The 16237-nt window shown below is 41.0% G+C and overlaps 1 pseudogene; it reads right to left on the minus strand.

Annotated features, from left to right (window-relative positions):
* LOC117273253 (proline transporter 2-like) overlaps positions 1-16237 on the minus strand; it is a 57135-nt pseudogene that overhangs the window by 1369 nt on the left and 39529 nt on the right.

A 16237-nucleotide genomic window follows, 5' to 3' on the forward strand; every position in this document is an offset into this window, starting at 1 on the left:
GGAGTGTCTTCAGTATCTATATATTTTTCGAAACTACGTGAACTGTGGGATGAATATGAAACTCTAGATCCTCCACCCTCTTGTGGATGCCTTGAGTCCAGGCAACATGCTAAACATTATCAAGTGCAAAAACTGTACCAATTTTTGTCTAGTTTAAATGAGTCTTATGAGAATGCTAAGAATCAAGTTCTAATGATTAGACCACTGCCAAACATAAACCAAGATTATGCTATGATTGTTAATGTTGAGAGCCAAAGGAAAACAGGTGGAGGGAATGCCAGTGGTGCTGGTACTGAGATTGGAGAACCTGCTTCACTCTCAAGCAACAGAGGAGCAAGTGGAGGAGGCTACAGACCTAGAAATAACTATGGGAAGGCCCCCCTTACTGTGAATACTGCAAGCTTAAGGGTCACATAAAGGATAATTGCTATAAGCTACATGGTTATCCAGTTGACTTCGAGTATTAAAAGAAAGGAGGAGGACCTAACAACTATGCCAACAATGTGATCAATACTAGTTCAGCACCTTCAACACCTGATATGCAACATAATATATCTCAGTCCAGTTCTCAGACTGTTGGGAATTCATCATCTACACAAGTATCATCACCTGCTCAATTCTTTACTCCAGAACAATACTCTCAAATTTTGCAAATGCTAAATCAAGGAAAGGAAGTTGAATCTGTAGCCAACACAGCTAAAGTAGGACCTACAGGTATTAGCACATCCTTTATGTCTAATCTAGTTGATAATAACTGGATAGTTGACACAGGGGATACTAATCACATGGTACACAACTTGGGGTTGCTAAGTAAATTCAAGGAGTTGACAGGTTTGAAAATAAACAGAGTGCACCTACCTACTGGAGAATAAGTAATCATTAAGAAAACTGGTGATTCACACATTTTTCAAGATAGAACTCTTCATAATGTTCTATATATACCAGACTTCAAGTATAATCTGTTATCAGTCTTTAGGATCACAAAAGAGTTAAAATGTCTAGCAACATTCTTTCCCGATTTCTGCCTGTTTTAGGAACTCTTCAGTGGGAATGTGATAGGGATTGGTAAGGAGGATCAGGGCCTCTACATACTGAAAGCTAGTTCACAAGGAGGATTCAATTCTGATTCTGCTAGCAAACATTGTCTGCATACTTCATATGTAAATAGTTCATGTGTAGATAATGTCTTTAGTTTCAGTACTAAGAATAAAACTGAGGGTGGGCATACAGCATATCTTTGTGGCATAGGAGGCCTTGACATCCACCTCTAAAGGTCTTGAGAAACATTAGTACTCTCACAAACATACATGTGAAAGATCACAATTGTACTGTATGTCCTATTGCCAAGCAAACAAGATTGCCCTTTTCCTTAAGTAATAACAGTTCTGTTTCTGCATTTGATCTTGTTCATGCTGATGTTTGGGGTCCCTATAGAGTTCCAACACATGATGGTAGGAGATACTTCATGACTCTGGTAGAAGATTACTCTAGATATACTTGGATCTTTTTAATGAATAATAAGTCAAACTCTGTTGTTATTCTGAGAGATTTTCTTGTATTGATCAAGACTCATTTTAATTGTGCTGTTAAGTGTCTCAGAACAGACAATGGATCCGAGTTCTTTAATGAGCAGGTAAATAAGTTATTAAGGAACATGGAGTGATTCATCAAAGTTCTTACATCTACACACCTCAGCAGAATGGGGTGGTAGAAAGAAGACACAAATATATCTTAGATATGGCTAGAGCCTTGAGGTTCCAGGCTTTCATCTCCTTACAGTTTTGGGGAGAATGTGTAACAACTGAAGTATATCTTCTGAATAGCCTACCTACCACTCTTCTAAGGGACCAATCTCTATTTGAGAGACTGTTTCACAAAGCTCCTTCCTTGCAGCATCTAAAAGTATTTGGAAGCTTATGTTATGCCACTAATGTGAAGAAAACCAACAAGTTCTGTCCTAGAGCAATTCCTGCTGTGCATTTGGGGTATTCTAACACTCAAAAAGGCTATCATTTATATGACCTCAGTAGTAAAGAGTTTTTTGTTAGCAGAGATGCAGTCTTCAAGGAAGACATCTTTCCATTCAGAGACATGAAATCTAAGATCACACCTCTATTTCCTATTCTAGAACTTAAAGTGTCAGATCCTGTATCCTCTTCCATTGCTGAGGAAACTCCTTCTTCTCCTGCTTCTCCTACTGTGTCTTTTCCACCATATTCTCATGTCCCTTCTCCCAGTTCCTCATTATCCTCTAAGTCAGTGGTTCAGCCAACTGTAGAGACACTCAGAAGATCTTCTCGACCCTCTAAACCACCTGTGTGGATGCAGGATTATGTAGTGCAGTCTAAGCTGCCCTCCTGTTCTTATCCTATCTCCTCCTATGTCTGTTATGATCACTTGTCCCCTAACTATAAAGCTTCTTTGGCTGCTTACTCAGCAATACTTGAGCCTTCATCCTATGCTGAAGCATGCAAAGATCCCCTCTGGGTTGATGCCATGAAGGCTGAAATAACAAGACTTGAAGAGAACCAGACTTGGACCATAGTTGACTTTCCTCAGGACAAAACTACCATTGGTTGCAAATGGGTGTTCAAGGTAAAATACAAATCAAATAGAGAGGTGGAAAGATACAAAGCCAGGCTTGTAGCTAAATGCTATAGCCAACATGAGGGACTGGACTATACTGAGACATTCTCTCCTGTGGCCAAAATGGTTACAGTAAGGTCTATGGTTGCTCGAGCAACAACTTCTCACTGGTACATTTTTCAGATGGATGTGCATAATGCATTCCTCCAAAGGGACCTTTCTGAATAGGTTTTTATGCAAATTCCAGATGGCTTTTCAATCCAGGAGGAGTATCAGAAGGTGTGCAGGTTCAACAAGTCCTTGTATGGGCTGAAACAAGCTCCTAGACAGTGGAACTTGAAGTTAACAGAAGTTCTGTTGGATATGGGGTTCAAACAGTCTCATTATGACTATTCTCTCTTCACACAACAAAAGGGATCAAACCTGGTAGTCATACTTGTCTATGTGGGAACTAACTTGAAGCTGATTGAGCAAGTGAGGAAGGATTTACAGGTCAGGTTCAAAATGAAAGACCTTGGGGAGCTAAAATACTTCTTGGGCATTGAATTCTCTAGATCAGAAAAGGGAATTCAAATGTGCCAAAGAAAGTATGCACTTGAACTAGTTTCTGAACTTGGTCTGTCAGGTGGAAAGCCAGTGACTACACTAGAGTTCAATCACAAGCTAACCTCTATGGAATTTGATAAGATTGTCACCAAGAATGGTAGTGACAATGATAGTGAACTTGAAGACAAAGGGAGATATCAGAGAATAGTAGGTAGACTATTGTACTTGACCATGACTAGGCCTGACATAGCCTTTGTGGTTCAAGTACTTAGTCAGTTCATGCATGCTCCTAAACAGTCTCACATGTGTGCTGCCATGAGAGTCATCAGATATATAAAGGGAACTCCAGGCCTAGGTCTGTTCATGCTAGCAGGTGGAAATATGAAGTTAACTGCTTACTGTGATTCATACTGGGGTGTTTGTGTGGAAACAAGAAGATCAGTAACTGGTTATGTGATCAAGTTTGGAGAAGCCTTGATATCCTGAAAATCAAAGAAGCAAGGAACAGTCTCAAGAAGCTCAGCTGAAGCAGAATTCAGAAGCATGGCCACAACAGTAGACGAAATTACATGGTTAACAGGACTGTTTAGAGAGCTTAGCATTGAGGTTGAGGTTCCAATACATCTTTTTTGTGATAGCAAAGCTGTTATTCAAATTGCAGCTCATCCCATCTTTCATGAGAGGACAAAACACATTGACATAGACTGTCATTTTGTGAGGGAGAAAATTCAGGAAGGTCTGATTCAAACACAGCATATTAGAACCAAAGAACAACTTGCAGATGTGCTAACAAAGAGCCTGTGTAGTCCACAACATGATTACTTAGTAAGCAAGCTGCGAAAGAAGAACCTGTTTTCATCCCTCAGCTTGAGGGGGGAGTGTAGAGAACTTTAGGTGTGTGGGTGTGCAACTGTCAATGAGCTGTAGTTAAGTTAAGAAAGGTCAGTGGTTAGTTGTATAAGTAGCAGTTAGTTAGTTATAAACACCGTACACATTTCATTTCTTACGGTTAATCTACTGGAATCAGTTGGGAGCTTCTCTTCTCTTCTCTCTAATTACTTCTGTGCATGTTCTCGTCTGACTCCATAGCTGAGCTCTTTAACATTGAGGTCTTTGATTAAGGATGGAGAGATCCTACGAAATAAATATTAGTACGTACGTAGTTGATGAAAGTAGAGCGTTACTTACATGCAAAGCAATGATGGATTGCAGGAAAGCAGCGAGGTTGGCTAATCCCCTCAGCCAAACTTACAGGGCCACTGACATTGTTGAGCAAATAGGATGATGATTTGGATCCATATGGCCAATACCCCATGTAAGTAACAACGTGCAGTGGCACAACTCCTATAGTAAACTGAAAATATAGGGCTTTCAACAACAGGTGCTCTTACTGTAGCCTGTCACGCAATGGATTATGAGGATCAAATGAAACTGAACAACATATATATAAGTGCAGGTAGAAGAGCTGGAGAATCTTCGTTTCGTTATAAGAGTATATATCACTCCATCCATTCCAATTTATGTGAACCTGTTTGAGTGGGCACTGAGTTTAAGAAAGAATGAAGATTTTTTCAATTTGTGATCCTAAACAAGTCAAAAAAGAGTCGAGAGTATTTGTGTGGTTATAAAAGTTTCTCATTAAGGGTAGAATTGGAAGTTTAAGCTAAATTATTTCTAAATTTAGAAAAAGGGTCATTTTTTTTGGAACAGACCACAAAGGAAATAGGTTCACATAAACTAGAACGAATGAAGTACTTATTTTTCTTTAAAAATATGTACCGCATCGATCAAACTGTCCATCGCGCTAATTACTTGGATCTCTGGGATCATTCCTGTGTTATATACAAAAACAAGACTCGCAATAGTTGAGAAAGTTCTGCTTGTTCTGGTTCCTGGAATGCTATAGTCCCTAGGAGGAGCATTAATGCCTGTAATTAAGGAGAAGTATTTATTAAACACATGCACTACCTCCTTAAAAATAATGTAGGACATTCCATCTTTAAGAGACAAAGCAAAGGCTATTGTGAAATAAACTAGACTTAAGAATGTCGAAACTGCCAACCAAACTCTAAGCGCTGACAAATGGGGTACTGCAATGGCGAATAACACACATGCCAATCCACCTATTACGATAAAGTATGGCAGCTTCATCTCGTCATCGTCTCTAAATAGTGTTTACCCTTAAAATTGGATAACAATTAAACTTATAATGTGGATTTAAGAATACGTGATTTCACTTAATACCAATTGAAATATATGAAGATTAATGATAGAATTGTAAAATAAAGTAAATCAAACCAGTATTTGAGTAGAACTCAACCCTTGAGTGAGAGTATCCTCGAACTGGTTGATGCAAGAACAATAAAAATACAATAAGCTGGAGAACAAGAGTGTGAGCGAGAAAGAAAATTATATTGCTTTTTTATCAGTTGTCCCCAAAATGGTTAGAACTCCCCTTTATATAGTAGAGGAATTCTATATATGGTACAATTCTAATTACAGAAGGAAATCCCATGATTAGCTAAACAACCGTTCTTGATTCAACCCGTTATGAGATTTTCGCCATGATCTTCGACCAGTCGCGGATATCTTGCTTTTCCGTTATTATGCTATCTTCAGTATTGCTCGATGCCTGTCTTGTTTGGTCTCGATTGCTGTCAGCCTCGATCTTAGCAGGTGTCTCGAATCCCGAGCTCGGTACCTTGTCTTCGTGCCTTGACCCGATCCACTTCGGGGTTGACCTTCGATGCAATTTCTTAGTCTCGGTCAGCATAGAAAAATCGGGTGGGCCCGATTTTAACCGTATACAGATAGTCCCCTCATTTTTTGGAGTATGACGACAAGGAGCGAACTGAATCTTTAATTCTCTAGTTTGACTTATTATGACGTCATCATTGTCATGACGTCATCCTCGTAAATAACCGAAAACGTCCCGTCAGTACGGTTCCTCAAGTCATTAATGAGCGTTAGTTGGTGGTCGGCTACTAGTGCTTTTGAATCGTCACTGTAAATCCCATAAATAGGCCCTCTCTTCATTGATTCAAATTTTACTTTCACTTTCTTCTCCAAAGCCTTTACCTCTTTCAAGTTTTTCCATTTTGCGAAATCCTCAGGTTTTGTTGTTAACCCCTTCTCAAACACCAAATCCTACTACTTCCTTCTTTCTTCAAACCCATACTAAAAATGGCAAAAACATAAAAAACGGTACCACAAAAAGAAGCTGCTTCATCTTCTCAACCGGCCGGCGGGAAAACGCCGGCGGAACCCCGTATTGAGGAGTGTATTCCCGGGGGGTGCGCGTTAAACTCCGATTTCAAAATCGATAAGTCTTCGTCGGTTCCAGGTCGATGCGAGCCTGTGTCAAGATATTTATGCTCGATAGTAGAGAAATACCTCGAGCAGGTAAAGAAAGACTGTAACTGGGGGGATATAGAGGTGGTGATCGCGACCACCGAAGAGGACATAACTACCCATGTGAAAGGGTTTCTAAGTGCTTACACTTACCTTTTCACGATGGGACTCCTCGACCCCGTCGTCGTTGATTTTTGTCGTCAGTATCAAATAACCCTAGGCCAAATCCATCCTTCTTTTTTGGTGAATTGTTATTCTGCTCCGATTCTTCGTGAGCAAAGTCGAGGGGATGCCTTTCACCCTCGACCACCTCATCAGGTTATACAGCCCCCACCTCTATCGAGGCGGGTTAATAAAACTCCAACGCCGGGCCACCAAAGTGCTGTTCTCGAGCATAGACGAGGACAAGGACTGAGGTTGGACGGGTCGGTTTTTTCGAGTGAGGACTTCCGACCTAATCTCGACTGAGAAGATGCCATTTCCTGAGAAATGGAATATGAAGCGTAAGTATAATCCCACTGTTAGTTCTTATTTATTATTTTTCCCTTTACTTCCTCTTATCGATATCCCTTTCCATGATGTAGTGGTTGCTTGGATGCCTCGTGCAATTCCTAATCTCGAGAGCTGGGACTAATTGTCATCGGTCGAAAGTTAGCTCCGAGGCTTGAAGGAGAATAGTTCAGCTCAAGCAAAGAAAATAGGGAAGCTCGAGGCTTAGTTGGCTTCCGAACTTGCAAGGGATAAAACTGAAGCCGAAAAAGCAAAGTCCGAGGCTGAGGCGATCGTGGCTGTCTACCAGGATGATGCTGAAGCTCCTCAGGCCCAAGCGAGAGAGGCTACCGAGACCGCTCACACTCGAGCATATTGGATTGCCGAACTCGCCAAATTCCAATCTCGGAGGGAAACCCTCGAGGAGATCCACGCTCGAGGTTTCGATCTTACCAACGAGATAGTTAAGGCTAGAGAGCATGAAGCCGAAGCTGGAGCGCTGGCCACTTCCGATGATGATGACGATGATGGCAGCAAGAGCGGGTCTGAGAATGGGGAGGATCTCGATGGAGAAGAAGCTGCCCCCGGAAGAGATCAAGAACCTTATGATCTTTCACTTTTGAACTTTTGTATTGGATCCTGATCGGACCTTGTTAATATTCTCATATATATAAAGATCTCTTTCCTTCTGACTTGTCTTTATTTCATTTATGCCTTGTGAAAGTTTTGTTTTATTTATGCCTTATGAAAGTTTTGTTCATAAGTTCGAGGCTTAGGCAATTTGATCGAAACCGAACTAGTGTAGCTTTTATAATCGAGTGAGTACTTGCTCGAACTCGGAGTAGGGTGACCCTTAGGTATTAATTGAGTGAGGATGATTTCTTTGAACTCAAAAATAAACTGGCCCTTTAGGCTCATAAATTAGGCCGATACAGCCATAGCAAAAAGAATAGCTTTCTCTCTTTTTTCGGATTGAAAGGTTTATCATTTAATCATATAAATTCTGTTGTGCCTTAACACGAAATAAAGGATTTGCTCGAGAGTTCGAACGGTTCCGTACCCATTAGGATTTTCAAGGGTCGATATTATCGAGACCCTTTGTTTCGTAATGCCTTAGCATAAAATAAAGAATTTGTTTGAGAGTTCGAACGCCTTTGTATCCATTAGGGTTTTCGAGGGTCGATATTATTGATACCCTTAGAAATTTAGCCGAGGGTAGCCTTTTTTAGCCGATTTATGAAAATATTCGAAGGCCTGTTTAATAACAGAAATCGAACGTCTCCGAACTGTGTTGATTTGGCCGTAGCCTTTAACTTGGGATTCGCCTTTTGGGATTATTCCCCTGTTATACTTCAAACTTGTTCGAAGTATCAGTCCTCGAGTGGGGTGGCCGTGGCCTATAAAATTGAGGATTGCCTTTTTAAGGTCTTACGATCTCAAGGTTTAGTAATTAGATCGTGTCGATTTTTTGGACGGCAGTCCCTGAATATCGAGTAAATTGTTTGAACTTCAATTGTGATCGGCCCTTAAGCCATTTTCCACTATAGATCATAAGTATGAAATTGTAAAGTAATATTTTCTAAAACATGGGGCATCTGGTAAGGAAAAATACTTCTTCCAATAAATTATACATGCATACATGTTTTGCCATTAGGGCTCGAGTAATCTACACGGACACGGTTCATTTGACCGTTTGGTCCTCTACAAAATTTACCTATCGAGACCCTGTCGACACGAAGTATTTTTCTTGTAACTATCCGAGGGTGATGCCCCCCAGTATTCGAGGTTGATTGTAAAGGAGACTCGGATACTATTGAATTGATCTAAGTTAGCACGAACAATCGTTTCCTCGTTAAAAACCTCGCCGGAAAAACACATTTGGGATAAAAACCGGTCTAAGAGAAAAAGAGTGCAATGCGTGCTTTCAGACCTAAGGACTGTGTTTGAAGAATCCTTTGATGTCTTCGATTAAATACCTGTAAACGGTTAGTATAAAATATAAATGAGAATGGAGAAGGTTGTACCTTAGCAGTAATATCATTTGAGGAGTGATATATTCCAATTGTTTGGTAATTGTTCGCCGTTTTCCATGCCAAGTTTGTAGGATCCTTTTTCGATGATATCGAGGACCTGGTATGGTCCCTCCCAGTTTGGACCAAGTTTTCCTTCGTTTGGGTCTCGAGTATTGAGGGTGACCTTTCTCAGAACCAAGTCCCCAATTTTGAAGTGTCAAAGATTGGCTCTTCGATTGTAGTACCTTTCGATCCGCTGTTTCTGTGCGGCCATTCGAACGAGGGCGGCCTCCCATTTTTCATCTAGCAATTCGAGGCTTGTATTCATAGACTTGTGATTTGACTCTTCCGTTGCATATTGAAACCTGATGCTGGGTTCCCCGACTTCAACCGGGATCAGAGCTTCAGCGCCGTATCCTAAAAAAAATGGTGTTGCCCCTACTGGATTTTGACGTCGTTCGATATGCCCAAAGGACTTCGGGCAATATTTCTCTCCATTTTCCCTTGGCGTCGTTCAATCTCTTTTTTAGATTTTGAATGATGGTTTTGTTTGTTGATTCGGCCTGTCGGTTCCCACTAGGATGATATGGTGTCGACAGGATTCTCTTTATTTTGTGATCTTCGAGAAATTTTGTCACTTTGCCGCCGACAAATTGCTTTCCATTGTCGCATACGATCTCGGCAAGCATCCCGAATCGGCATATAATGTGGTCCCAGATAAAATCTATGACTTCTTTCTCTCTAATTTTCTCGAAAGCCTGCGCTTCAACCCACTTAGAGAAATATTCAGTCATAAACAAAATAAATTTAGCTTTACCTAGGGTCGATGACAGAGGTGCGGCGATATCCATTCCCCACTTCATGAATGACCATGGGGATAAGACTGAGTGGAGTTGCTCTCCGGGTTGGTGAATCATCGATGCATACCTTTGACATTTGTCGCACTTTCGAACAAACTCTTTTGTATCTTTTTCCATATCGGCCCAATAGTATCCTGCTCTGATGACTTTGTGAACCAACGATTCGGCACCATAATGATTTCCACAAGTGCCCTCGTGCATTTCTCGTAGGACGTAGTCGGTATCTCCTGGTCCCAAACATATTGCCAATGGTCCATCGAACATCCTTCTATACAATGTTCCGTCTTGGGCCAATGTGAATCATTCGACCTTCGTTTGTAGAGCCCTCGATTCCCTAGGGTCCGATGGAAGCTTCCTGTTCTTTAGATATTCGATATATTTGTTCCTCCAATCCCATGTCAGACTTGTGGAGTTGATTTCGGCATGGCCTTCTTCGATTACTGACCTTGAAAGTTGTACGACAGTCCCCGAGCTAATCTCGCCATCTTCGACTGATGATCCCAAATTTGCAAGGGCATCGACTTTGCTGTTTTGTTCTCGAGGCACATGCTGTAAGGTCCATTCCTTAAATCGATGTAGAGTCACCTGCAATTTGTTCAAGTACCTCTGCATTCAATCTTCTCGGACCTCGAAAGTTTTGTTGACTTGGTTTACCACGAGCAGGGAGTCACATTTGGCCTCAATGACTTCTGCTCCCAAACCTTTAGCTAGCTCGAGACCTGCAATCATGGCCTCATACTCGGCCTCATTGTTAGTTATCTTGGAAGCTTTGATAGCTTGCCTAATTATATTACCCGTGGGCGGCTTCAAAATGATGCCTAGCCCGGACCCCTTCACGGTTGAAGCACCGTCTGTGAAGAGGGTCCACACCCCAATGACGTACTCGACTTTATTAATAGTTCTTTTTCTACATCGGGTATGAGGGCTGGCGTAAAGTCGGCCATGAAGTCCGCTAAAATTTGAGACTTGATAGCCGTTCGGGGTCGATACTCGATATCGTACCCACTGATCTCGACGACCCATTTGGCCAATTGGCCCGAAAGTTCGGGCTTATGCAAAATATTGCAAAGAGGATAAGTAGCCACCACGCAGATCGGGTGACACTGAAAATATAGTTTTAATTTCTTAGAGGCGCTTATTAGGGCAAGCGCTAATTTTTCTAAGTGTGGGTATCGGGTCTCGGCCTCACCTAGAGTTCGACTAACATAATAAACAGGAAATTGCGTACCTTGATCTTCTCGAACTAGAAGTCCACTTACCGCGATTTCCAAGACTGCTAAGTACAAGTATAGTTGCTCATCCTCTTTCGGAGTATGAAGCAGTGGCAGGCTCGAGAGGTACCACTTTAGTTCTTCCAATTCTTGTTGGCATTCCGGGGTCCATGCAAAATCATTGTTCTTTTTGAGTGGTGAGAAGAACCTATGACTTCTATCTGAAGACCTCGAGATGAATCGGCCTAGGGCGGCTATGCGCCCTGTTAATCTTTGTACGACCTTAACATTATCCACGACTGTGATGTCTTCAATCGCCTTGATCTTATCGGGATTGATTTCGATACCTCGATTTGATACCATAAAGCCGAGGAATTTGCCCGAGCCGACCCCGAATGCACATTTCTCCGGGTTGAGTTTCATGTTGTATTCCCTTAGTATATCGAAGGTCCCCTGCAAATGTGTCAAATGGTCCTCTGCTCGCAGGGACTTAACTAGCATATCATCAATATAAACTTCCATTGACTTACCTACTTATTCTTCGAACATTCGATTTACTAAACGTTGATAAGTGGCTCCAGCATATTTTAGTCCAAACGGAATTACATTATAGCAATAGGTGCCGTACTTAGTGATGAACGAAGTCTTTTCCTGATCTTCCGAGTTCATTTGTATTTAATTGTACCCGGAGTAGGCAGCGAGAAAACTAAGGATTTCGTGGCCGGCCGTGGCCTCAATCATGTGATGATATTCGGCAGAGGAAAAGAGTCTTTAGGACATGCTTTGTTTAAATCTTTATAGTCTACGCACATTGTAAGTTTATTTCCCCTTTTAGGGACTATGACTACGTTTTCTAACCATTCAGGGTATTTTACCTCCCGAATGGATCCTATTTTGAGAAGTTTGATTACCTCGTCCTTGATGAAAGCATGTTTTACCTCGTACTGGGGTCTTCTCTTTTGTTTTATCGGGCGGAACTTTGGGTCCAAGCTTAGTCGATGTGCAGCGATTTCCGGCGGGATCCCTGTCATATCTAAATAGGACCAAGCAAAACAATCCATATTATTGGTAAGAAATTTGATGAGTTTTTCCCTGAGCTCGGGGGTTAACCCCGTACCCAGGTATACCTTTCGATCGGGTAGATGCTCGATCAGTACGACTTGCTCCAGTTCCTCGACCGTCGATTTGGTGGCGTTGGAATCCTCGGGGATTATGAAGGATCGAGGGATCCAATATTCATCATCTTCGTTCGTTCCCTGCTTCTCCGATTGAGTCGAGGCTGGTAGCTGCGGTTGCTATTTAGCTTTCTTTTTTCCTTTGGATTCCGATCCTTTTGTTGACGAAAGCGCCGATACCGGTATGACTTCATCGACTGCGAACATCTCTTTGGTAGCATGCTATTCCCCATACACCATTTTTACTCCATCCGGTGTTGGGAATTTCAGCATTTGGTGAAGGGTTAAGGGGACTTCCCTCATATTGTGAATCCATGGTCTTCCGAGCAGTGCGTTGTATCTCATATCTCCTTCGATCACATGGAACTTTGTTTCTTGAATAATTCCAGCTACATTTACTGGTAGGATGATTTCACCTTTAGTTGTTTTGCTTGCCATGTTAAAGCCATTGAGAATTCAAGCTGCGGGTACGATCTGATCTTGTAGGCCGAGCTGCTCCATGGCCCTCGATCGAATAATATTGGCTGAACTTCCTAGATCAATTAAAACACGTTTAACCTGAATTTTATTCATAAGGATAGAGATTACCAAAGCATCATTGTGGGTTTGTAAGATCCCTTCTGCTTCTTCATCATTGAATGATAAAGCGCCTTCTGGCACATAGTCTCGAGTTTGTTTTTCTCTGGTGATTGATACTTTAGTGCGTTTGAACACGAGACCTTGTGGAATATTGACCCCAACAATGATCATGTGAATCACGTGCTGTGGTTCTTCCTGCTCGTTTTTCCTATTTGCGTTTCTGTCTCTGATATGGTTTTTAGCTCGGGCGCTCAAGAATTCTTGAAGATGACCCTCGTTGAGTAGACGGGCCACCTCCTCCCTTAGTTGTCTGCAATCTTCAGTTTTATTACAATATGTACCATGGTATTTTCATGTTTGATTGAGGTTTCTTTGGGATGGATCGATTTTTAGGGGTCTGGGCCATCTAGTATCTTTGATTCTCCCAATGGCTGACACAATACCTGATGTGTCGATGCTGAAGTTGTATTATGACAATCGTGGTGCTTATGTGGGATTGACATGTTTATCGAAGCCACTTTTTCTCATGAGCCCTCGAGAGCTCTGTCTTCGATCGTTCCTTCGATCATTTTGAATGGGATTGTGTCCTGGGCTACTGTTTCTATGATCTGCGTTGTATGATAGATACCGATCTCTGCTCGATCGGGGTTCTCTGTCGATATCCCTTTGAGTTCTGCCGACGGGCTTGTTTGGATAAGCGTAATCGGAAGGGGTCCCCAATTAATCATCCTCGACCCTGATCTTCGACTGGTACCGATTATGTACATCGGACCAGGTTACCGCTGGATATTCAATTAAATTCTGCTTTAGTTGTCGTGATGCCACTGAACTTCGTTCGTTCAAACCTTGAGTAAAGGATTGAACAGCCCAATCGTCTATGACCGGCGGTAGTTCCATGCGTTCCATCTGAAATTGAGATGTGAATTCCCTCAACATTTTGTTGTCTTTTTGTTTCACCTTGAAGAGGTCCGATTTTCTAGTCGCGACCTTTATTGCTCCGGCATGTGCCTTTACGAAGGAGTCTGCAAGCATGGCGAAGGAATCAATGGAATTAGGCGGCAAATTGTTGTACCATATCATTGCTCCTTTCGACAAGGTTTCTTCAAATTTCTTCAGTAGAACAGATTCAATCTCATCATCTTCTAAGTCATTTCCCTTTATTGCGCATGTATAAGAAGTGACATACTCATTAGGGTCAGTGGTCCCGTTGTACTTAGGAATTTCTGGCATTCGGAATTTCTTTGGAATGGATTTCGGTGCCGCACTCAGAGGGAAAGGCTTCTGTACAAATTTCTTTGAATCCATACCTTTTAAAATCGGCGGCGCCCCCGGTATTTGGTCAACCCAGGAGTTATATGTCTCTACTTTCTTGTCATTTGCCTCAATTTTCTTTTCTCCCGATTTAATCCATTTAGTGATCTCCTCGAACATTTTGATAATGGCGGGGTCAGTCCCTGATTCGTTGACATTCGACCTTTCCGGCACAGGCTCGGTCCTTTGAATGACTTCTGGTTCGATCCTACTCGGTGTTCGGTGTTGATTTTGTAGTTGTGCTATAGCGGCCCGTTGATCCTATAACATTTCGAATATCAATTGGAGGCTAACTCCACCATCTTCTCCGCCCTGTGTACCTCGACCACCTAATCGAACTTCCCTGTGTATACTACCTTCGGGCTCAACGCCCAAATTTGCATTTAGGGCGACATGTGAACTAACATCGACGAGATTTGCAATTGGTGCTCCCTCGAGGTCGGCTTGAGGCACCTCGATTTCTGGGGCGGCTATGTTGTCGTTTTCCCCGTGAAATCCAAGACTGTTGTCACCATGTGTAGGTGCTGCATGTGAGTTTGACATGTTTGTCCTAAAAACAAAGATTCTTACGAGAACAAGTGTAAAGCAGTGTGTGTTATTGAAATTAGTATTAAGCAATCACTATTATCCTTAGCCCCACGGTGGGCGCCAAACTGTTTACCCTTAAAATTGGATAACAATTAAACTTATAATGTGGATTTAAGGATACGTGATTTTACTTAATACTAATTGAAATATATGAAAATTAATGAAAGAATTGTACAATAAAGTAAATCAAACCAATATTTGAGTAGAACTAAACCCTTGAGTTAGAGTATCCTCGAACTAGTTGATGCAAGGACAATAAAAATACAATAAGCTGGAGAACAAGAGTGTGAGCGAGAAAGAAAATTATATTGCTTTTTTATCAGTTATCCCCAAAATGGTTAGAACTCCCCTTTATACAGTAGAGGAATTCTATATATGGTACAATTCTAATTACAAAAGGAAATCCCATGATTAGCTAAACAACCGTTCTTGATTCGATCCGTTCCAAAATTTTCACCATGATCTTCGACCAGTCACGGATATCTCGCTTTTCCGTTATTACGCTATCTTTGGTATTGCTCGATGCCTGTCTTGTCTGGTCTCGATTGTTGTCGGCCTCGATCTTAGCAGGTGTCTCGGATCCCGAGCTCGGTACCTTATCTTCGTGCCTTGACCCGATTCACTTCGGGTTGACCTTCGATTCAACTTCTTGGTCTCGGTTAGCATAGAAAAATCAGATGGGCTCAATTTTAACTGTATACAAATAGAAGATAGAAAGCCTGCCAATCATAAAATCTGTTAGAGGAATTAACGATCGTCTCAAGATCAATTATTTACTCTTATATCTGAGCATCTAATTCAGTGCTCTATAGTTTTTTAAAAACCTATCCCAACCACGAAGGCATGTAGTGGTGTCGAATTCCACTACTAGAAAACTGATAAAATCCGTAAAAAAAATACTGACCGAAATTGGTCAGAATATAAGTAAATTGGTCGCAAAAGTCAAAGAAAATATTTTTGACAATGAAAATAGTGGTCCCACAACAAAGATATACAATTTCCGACCGATTTCGGTTGGAAATTGGTCAATCTTTGACCAAGACATGGTCATACTTGCATTTTATCTATCAAAATAAGTTTTAATTAAAAACTTTAAAATAACCGACCGAAATCGGTCGGTATATTTAGAATTATTCTTTCCCGCCCAAGGCAATTGGTTTTTTAATATAACAAATTTATATATATATATAATTTACCAAACGAAATAAGTTTTAATTAAATTATCCCGACCGAATGCGGTCGATATTTCAATTTTAAAAATTTTAAATTATTAATTTAATGAATAAACCGACCGAAGTCGATCGGTTTTAGTTAATTTATATATATATATATATATATATATATATATATATATATATATATATATATATGTGTGTGTGTGTGTGTGTGTGTGTGTGTGTGTGTGTGTGTATTTTTTTTAATTAGTTATATTTTCCTATATCCTCTCTCTCTCTCTCTCTCTCTCTCTCTCTCTATATATATATATATATATATATATATATATATATATATATGTACATAATATTTAA

Source organism: Nicotiana tomentosiformis, chromosome 5 (genome assembly GCF_000390325.3).
Source record: "Nicotiana tomentosiformis chromosome 5, ASM39032v3, whole genome shotgun sequence".
Taxonomy (NCBI): domain Eukaryota; kingdom Viridiplantae; phylum Streptophyta; class Magnoliopsida; order Solanales; family Solanaceae; genus Nicotiana; species Nicotiana tomentosiformis.